The following is an 8,412-nucleotide window of genomic DNA, read 5'->3' on the forward strand; positions in this document are numbered from 1 at the left end:
GAGGAAGTCGATGAGACAATGATTGGGAGGTAGTAAATTGTCCTACCAACCTATATACCTGTGTTTTTAAACACATCTAGTCGAAACGATTATTTTTCTTTTGTTCATTTTATCTGCCTGTGTTTTTAAACACGTTCAGCAATGTGGGTTTTAGGTTTTGTGTAATTTTGTGTACATTATTGTGGCCCTTATGGATATGTTGTTAGGGTTACATGTTGATATGTGTTTTTTGATATGTTTTTAGGGTTACATGTTGACACTCTAATTATTAATTAACAGTTTCGAGATCATTTGTTGATATGCTGTTAGGGTTTGGGAATTTTTGTTTAAAGAGCATTATGGGATTTTTTTGGTGCCAGTGTTATTAAATATTTGAAGGTTTTTTTGGTGCCAGTGTTGTTAAAGATGCCTTGAAAAATCTATGAGGTAAGTGTGTATGTAGGAAAAATCTACATTAGGAATTTGAATTTGAAACTAGTTAAGTTAAAATACTATTAAGGTCTGGTGTTCAAATCTTTTCTACGCTATTTTTATATTTGACTACAACTAGACTATCATATTAGCACATATTTTGGTTACTTCGGCATTGGGAACCAACTCTATCGAGGAATTATAACTATTTGTGACCCATGGGGGCTTAAAACTCACTGACCATAGGGCTCTCTTAGCTAGAAATTTTATCCTTCTTGTTACCAGTCAATTGATTGAATAACACTGATTGTAACTTGAAATAAGCTAGGCTTGAAGGGCCAATTGTTTCCTTTCTTTCCTTGAGGTAAGAAAAATGAATCCTTAGAAAATAGGCATTGGGCCTTTCATAAAATGGAATTGTGCATATCCTTGTTTCATTAAATGGAATTTTATAGATCCTTGTTTCATACAGGGCCTTTCAAATTGGCATGGATCCTTTATTTAGGAAATCTATGGAAGTTTTTCTCATAAAATGAAGTTATACAGATCTTCCACTGAAAATAAGAATTTTTTCTCATAAAATGGAATTGTATATATTTTTGACTGAAAATATTTAGGAAAGATACAAATCCTTATTTCATACTTTCACAGTCATAGCAACTGGCTAATAGGTAGTGAACCCATACCTCAAGAGGTAGTGAACCATAGGAATTCTCCTTTGAGTGATTAATTATTTTGATTGAATGTTAGAACTTTTTTTACTGATAAACAATACTATTTCTTAAGCTGTAGAGTTCAAGCCCTAGAGAAGTGGTGCCTTAAGCCTTCCATGTAACCTTCCATGTCAATTAGCCTATAGTCTATTCCAACAAACAAACATGGATTCAACTGGTTGGTTTTTCTTTAGGGAATGGGTGCTAAAGGTGAGGGGATCACCTCTTGAAATGGAAAAGGTAAACATAGAGATGATATATCATATAATATATAACAATTTCGAGAGTATTTGTTGATATGTTGTTAGGGTTTGGGTTTTTTTGTGGGTTTTTTCGGTGCCAGTGTTATTAAAGATGCCTTCAAAAACTGACAGGACACAATTTTGTATATTGTTGTGGCCCTTATGGTGACAAGACACAGTTTCGTATATAGTTGTGGCCCTTATGGATATGGTCTTAGGGTTACATGTTGATATGTGTTTGTTGATATGATGTTAGGGTTACATGTTGAAACTGTAATTGTTAAGTAACAGTTTGAAAAGTGTTTGTTGATATGTTGTTAGGGTTTGATTTTTTTTGTTTAAAGAGCACTATGGGTTTTTTTGGTGCTAGTGTTGTTTAATATGCCTTGAAAAACTAACATGACACAAATTTGTATATTTTGTGGCCTTGATGGTGACAGGACACAATTTTTTATATTGTTGTGGCCCTTATGGTGAGAGGACACAATTGTGTATATTGTTGTGGCCCTTATGGATTGCCATGACTTGTCATGATCTGATCTATGTATTTAAGCAATCATTGGGATTAATATTGAAAGGGTCAGTCTTCTTGAATACATTTTGACACTATAATTGTTAAGTAACAATTTGGAGAGAATTTGTTGATATGCTGTTAGGGTTTGTGAAAGTTGAGGGCATAATTGTTGCTAATATTCTAGGGTTTCATCACTTTGTTGATCAGAGATATGTTGCCTTCAATATACATTGTCTATGATGTTGGCCAGTGAGAATATGATGTTGGACTAGTGAGCTAGGGTTTCACGTTGTGATACAATGCTGCTAGAACTTAATGTTATTAATGAGTAGAGGTTTACTATTACTGATGTCATTGATACAATGAAAATATTTGATTGTTTGACCATGGTTTGCATTGTGATCTATGTTGTCCTTGATCTTCTGCCTAACCTAAAGATACTTTATTTTATGATTGAGGCAGGTTGCCATATCTGTAACATAATTTATATATATCTTAAATTATTATTATATATATATATATATATATATATATATATATATATATATATATATATATATATATATATATATATATATATATATATAATGCCATATCTGTAATGCATTTATATATATGTTAAACTATTAGATAGTTGGGGAAGTTGGATTATTTATTTACTATTAATGATGTAATTATTTGTTGTTAATTATTTGCAATGGTCATTGTGTAAGATAGTTTCTTTACCAATGGTATATTGTTTCCATTGTTTTATTTACTATTAATGGCGCAAATATTTGTGTAATTATCCTAAAAATAAATCAACACAAGAATATTGGCGTCCCTCCCCTAATTTGTTAACTTAGAATTATTTGATTACTTTATTTTTAGGTTTCCCATAAAGGAAATGGTCACTGTGTAAGATAGTTTCTTTATCAATGGTATAGTGACGCCATTTCTAAGTGTTTAGACTGGTGCATGATTATCCTAGTCATACTTGTTGTAGTTGTATCTTCACATTGAAATAGAAATAATTTTCAGATCAAAATTCCAATTCAAATTCAACAGAGTTCATATTCTTGAATTCAGTTGATCTACCTTTGTTCCTTGACCATCACAATTTCCATTAACAAACATTCCCAAATCAAGTAAAACTGGATGTAACTGTGTAGAAGAGAATGATATTTTTATCATTTACAATCCTTAATCTGATGAACAGGATAATCCTTAACTGTGTAGAAATTTAGATTCTACTATCAAACCAATCAACATATTGCATCCTTACAACATGGAATAAAAATACAGGTCTCCATCGCAAGGACTCCTCAACAAAATGGTGTGGTAGAAAGGATGATGTTATAGATCTAACCCAGAAATATATGAGAATACAAATAAACCCAATAAATAACAATATCTGAATATAGAAATGCTTCTTTATTAATCGAACCCTTAAGGTAGGGCAACACCATACATTCACTCCTTAAGGAAGGAGAACACTCCACAAGCCATATGCATGTTCATAGAATATACCTTGACATCTCTCAATGGGGAGTCTCTAGCCTCTATATAGACCTCATACATACAATACCATGGGTCATTACCATGGTTCCCTCAATACCATCTATCTAATGCCATGGGCTTATTACATTATTGCTAACTACTTGTGGTCCCTTACATGATATGGGTTAACCACCTTATTTATTACTATGGCCCATTCCATTATTACATTATTCCCTTGGGTACCTCCCTTTGTACCCCATATTATCCCCCCTAGGTATACTACATTACACCCCCCTTAACATGTTTCATCCCCGAAACATGGGAAGAACACAAATAATAAGATCTACTCAAAAGAGTAGTCCACTAGTACCATGCGCGTGCATCTAACCATCCAAGAGAAAGGTGAACCATCGATCCAGCTTGTGCCTCGCTTGCTTGAGATGGAAATTGACCCTGGCATCTCTTCTATGTTGATGTGTAGTAGGTGGATCTTCACTCCTCCCTATCTGTCATGTGGGGGTTTCTGTCCTTGTGGCTAATTCGTTGCCATCTTCGTTGTTTTCTTGTGGGTTGATGTGGGTGGTGATATGCTGAAGTGTTAACCAATGATGTATCTTTCTTTAACTCACCACCTAATGGAGCCTGATGGGTATCTGGTACATGTTGTGGTGTCTGTTGTTGTTTCTTATCTTCTAATATTACTTCAACCACTAAGTCCTCATCTGATGTAACATTTTCTGCTTCAGCCTCCTTGGACTCTACCTATTTTTCTGGTACCTGGTTTGATGTTTGTGTTTGGTTTTCGACCATCAATGGCTCATCATCTGATATGTCAGTCCCTGGAACATCTTCTGCTTCAGCCTCCTTGGACTCTACCTGTTTAGTGATGGAAATATCCTGTAACGTAATTTTCTTCTTTTTATACCAGAGCTTCAGGAATTTCTTCTGCACATTAATATTTATAGTACCCACAGATTCCATCTAAGGGTATCCCAAAACAACATCCTCATTAGCCATATTTGAAGTATAAAAATCAGAATGCAATACATACTTGTCCATAGAAATCTTCAAATCTTTATAAACTTGCACCTGCTTATTATTAACCTATGTGTGCTCCATGTGTTTTGTTGGCACTTGTAATTTTTTTGCCAAATTGACATTTATGAGATTTTGCTTGCAACTAGGATTTATGGACACAATGATCTTCTCCTTCTGAATGAATCCATGAACCTGCAGTAAGGAGATAGCAGTAGAAAATAACCCCTTACATGTCTCCTTCTCATGTTTTCTAGCATGAGACAATTTGTCTAAAAGGACTCTTTCCAATTCTTCATCTGAAATTTTGGACAACTGCTTGTTGGCATGTGAGTACCACCATCTGGCAGCCTCATCTTGGAAAGCAAGCGGTAAAAAAACCTTCCAATGTTTCCCATATGTAAACTTTCGATTCTGTATGAATTCTTCAATAGTAGGGCCATTATCTTTTCCTGTAAAAAACATCTTGCTAGACGGCACTAAAAAAATCACTTACTTGGCGAAAATTTAGAGTGTTCGCAGTTTAGTCAATATTGCTCAGAATCTTTATTATGACCAATTTTTAGAAATGGAATGACCATTCTACATCTACCCATGTGATAAAAATCCCAATCTAGGCACTAGAATTTCAGATCCACGCTGCAACTGTCCCGTCGTCACCAAAAATTCTAAAAAAAGAGCTGATTTTAAATCAGCAATATCTCCCTCATCCGGACTCCGATTCGACTGATTTTTTTTTTGAACTTGGGTATTTTTTCACAAGAAATCTTTATCTACAATTAAATTTTGTAGATTTTGCACCAGAATGTACAGATCTTCTCCGCAAACTCGCTGCCCCAAAAAATGTTTGCAACAACACTGATTTTAAATCAGTGAGATCTCCTTCATCTGGAATTCGATTCGACTGATATTTTTTTTTTAAATTGAGTATTTTTTCATCAAAAACCCAGATATGCAATTAGATTTTGCACATTTTGCACCAAAACGTACATATCTGATCTACAAACTCACTGACCCAAAAAAATTCCTGCAAAAATAAAAAATTCTCCACTTTGCCCAAGAAAGTTCTCTGATACCACTTGTTATAGATCTAACCCAGAAATATATGAGAATACAAATAAACCCAATAAATAAAAATATTTGAATATAGAAATGCTTCTTTATTAATCAAACCCTTAAGGTAGGGCAACACCATACATTCACTCCTTAAGGAAGGAGAACACTCCACAAGCCATATGCCTGTTCATACAATATACCTTGACATCTCTCAATGGGGAGTCTCTAGCCTCTATATAGGCCTCATACGTACAATACCATGGGTCATTACCATGGTTCCCTCAATACAATCGATCTAACACCATGGGCTTATTACATTATTGCCAACTACTTGTGGTCCCTTACATGATACGGGTTAACCACCTTATTTATTACTATGGCCCATTCCATTATTACATTATTCCCTTGCGTACCTCCCTTTGTACCCCATATTATCCCCCTTGGGTATACTACAGATGAATAGAATTGTTTAACGAATGGCTCGTGCTATGCTAGATGAATCTGGAACTACTGCAACCTTCTAGGGTGAAGCTGCATTTGTCGCCGTCACTATTCTCAACCAAGAAAATGTTTGGATAAACAACACTCAAACTCCATATGAACTTTGGTATGGTAAGCCTCCTATTGTAAAATACTTCAAAGTTTTTGGAAGCAAATGTTACATCAAAAGGACTGATGAAAAACTTGGTAAGTTTGAACCCAGAGCAGATGAAGGTATTCTTCTTGGCTACTCTTCCCGAAGTAAAGGATATAAATGTTACAATAAAAGACTTGGGAAAATTATTGAAAGTATTGATGTTGTGGTTGATGAAGCATGTAAAAATCCAAAATAGATAAAAAGCGAAGATTATGACAATGAAGAAGATGAGGATAATTATCCCACATCAAATCACATTGATTCTGAAAAAGAAACCAATGAAGCACTAGAAGAAGAGACAATGATAGAAGAAAAGACTCAGTTCAGGTATGTTCAGAAAAATCATCCAGAAACTCAAATATTAGGAGAAAAAGGGGCAGGTGTGTAGATTAGAAGAACCATTACCGAAGCTTTAAGCTATCTAGCATTACTATCTTCCACTGAACCTCAAAATGTAAATGAAACGTGGAGAGATGAATGTTGGGTCAATGCCATGAATGAAGAACTTGAGCAAATTGAAAAGAATAATACTTGGGAATTAGTTCCTAGACCTCATGATAAAAATGTCATAGGAACTAAATGGATATTCAAAAACAAGATGAAAAAAAATGGAGAAGTTATTAGAAACAAGGCCAGACTTGTTTGTAAAGGATATGCTCAACAAGAAGGTATAGATTTTGAAGAAACTTTTGCACCTGTTGCTAGACTTGAAGCTATCAGAATGTTTCTTTCTCTTTCTAGTTTTCAAAAATTCAAAGTATACCAAATAGATGTAAAATCTGTCTTTCTTAATGGAGACTTAGAAGAAGTCTATATTACACAACCAGAAGGATTCATTCTTGGAAATGATGCAAAACTTGTATGCAAACTTAGGAAAGCTCTCTATGGTCTAAAACAGGCTCCTAGGGCATGGTATTACCGTCTTGACAAATATCTCCACCAACAGGGATTTTCAAAGGGGTCAGCAAATAGTGATCTATATACAAAGATGGACACTGATAAATTGCTAATAATTGTTGTGTATGTTGATGATATCATTTTTGGTAGCAATAAAGAATCCATGAGTCAGAATTTTGCTTCAGTAATGCAGCAAGAATTTGAAATGTCCTTTCTTGGTGAGCTTACCTACTTTCTTGGTCTACAAGTTCAGCAAAATAAAGATGGTATTTTTCTCTCACAAACCAAATATCTCAAACAGATCCTAAAAAAGTACAGCATGGAAGATTCTAAACCAGTATGTACTCCAATGGTAATAGGATGTAGTTTCAGTCCAAATGACGAATCAGCAGTGGTACATCAACCAACTTACAGATCCATGATTGGCAATCTACTTTATCTAACAGGTACCCGACCGGACATCATGCATGCAGTGGGAATAGTTGGAAGATTTTAAGAAAATCCAAAGGAATCTCACCTTTAGGCAGTCAAAAGGATCTTCAAATATATTCAAGGAACACATAACTTTGGTTTGTGTATCCTAGAGATACATATATTACACTTCATGCATGTACAAATGCAGATTGGGAAGGAAGTGTTGATGACAGGAAAAGCACTAGTGGTGGTGCATTCTATATGGGTTCCAAGTTGGTGTCTTGGTTCAGCAAGAAACAAAGTTTAATTGCATTATCTACAACTAAAGCAGAATACGTGGCTGCTGTATCTTGTTGCACACAATTACTTTGTATGATGCAAACTTTGCAATATATTTAGATCACATGTACTCCACCCATCTCCATTCTATGTGATAATACAAGTGCGATCGGTATTTCAAAGAATCCAGTTATGCACTCCAAGACCAAGTACATACCCATCAAATATCATTTCCTATGAGAACAAGTGCTTGAAAAAAAGGTCAAATTGGAGTATGTTCCCGCCAAAGAACAGGTTGCTGATATATTCACTAAACCACTGCCTAGAGAGACATTTGAATATCTCAGACAGAAGTTAGGAGTAGTTGCTGCATCATCCTGCTGTTAAAATCCATTTTTTAAAGAAAGGTTGGTATACGCGAGTTTCATGAAGCGAAGTCACATACATACACTGGTTTTTGTGGATACATTCACGCATATGTCAGTCTGAAGAAAAGTAGTGGGCCAGACTAAGGAGAAGGGGGTCTGATATGATCTGACAGTAAACAGGTGGCACGGGTTCAGGGGGAGAACATGGTTGATGATAGTTTGGGAACTAATGATGGACATATAGAGGTTTCTGGTCTGGAAGATGATTGACAGATGCTGCTAATAGTGCAGATCATATGATAGTTGCTGATGACCATCATGGTCTTGTCTTAGATAGTTGGTCTCTGTTATATAAGTCATGTACATC

The sequence above is a fragment of the Pinus tabuliformis genome, chromosome 4_1, assembly GCF_031772625.1.
Source record: "Pinus tabuliformis cultivar Carrire ecotype Pingquan chromosome 4_1, CPIR1, whole genome shotgun sequence".
In the NCBI taxonomy this organism is placed as follows: Eukaryota; Viridiplantae; Streptophyta; class Pinopsida; order Pinales; family Pinaceae; genus Pinus; species Pinus tabuliformis.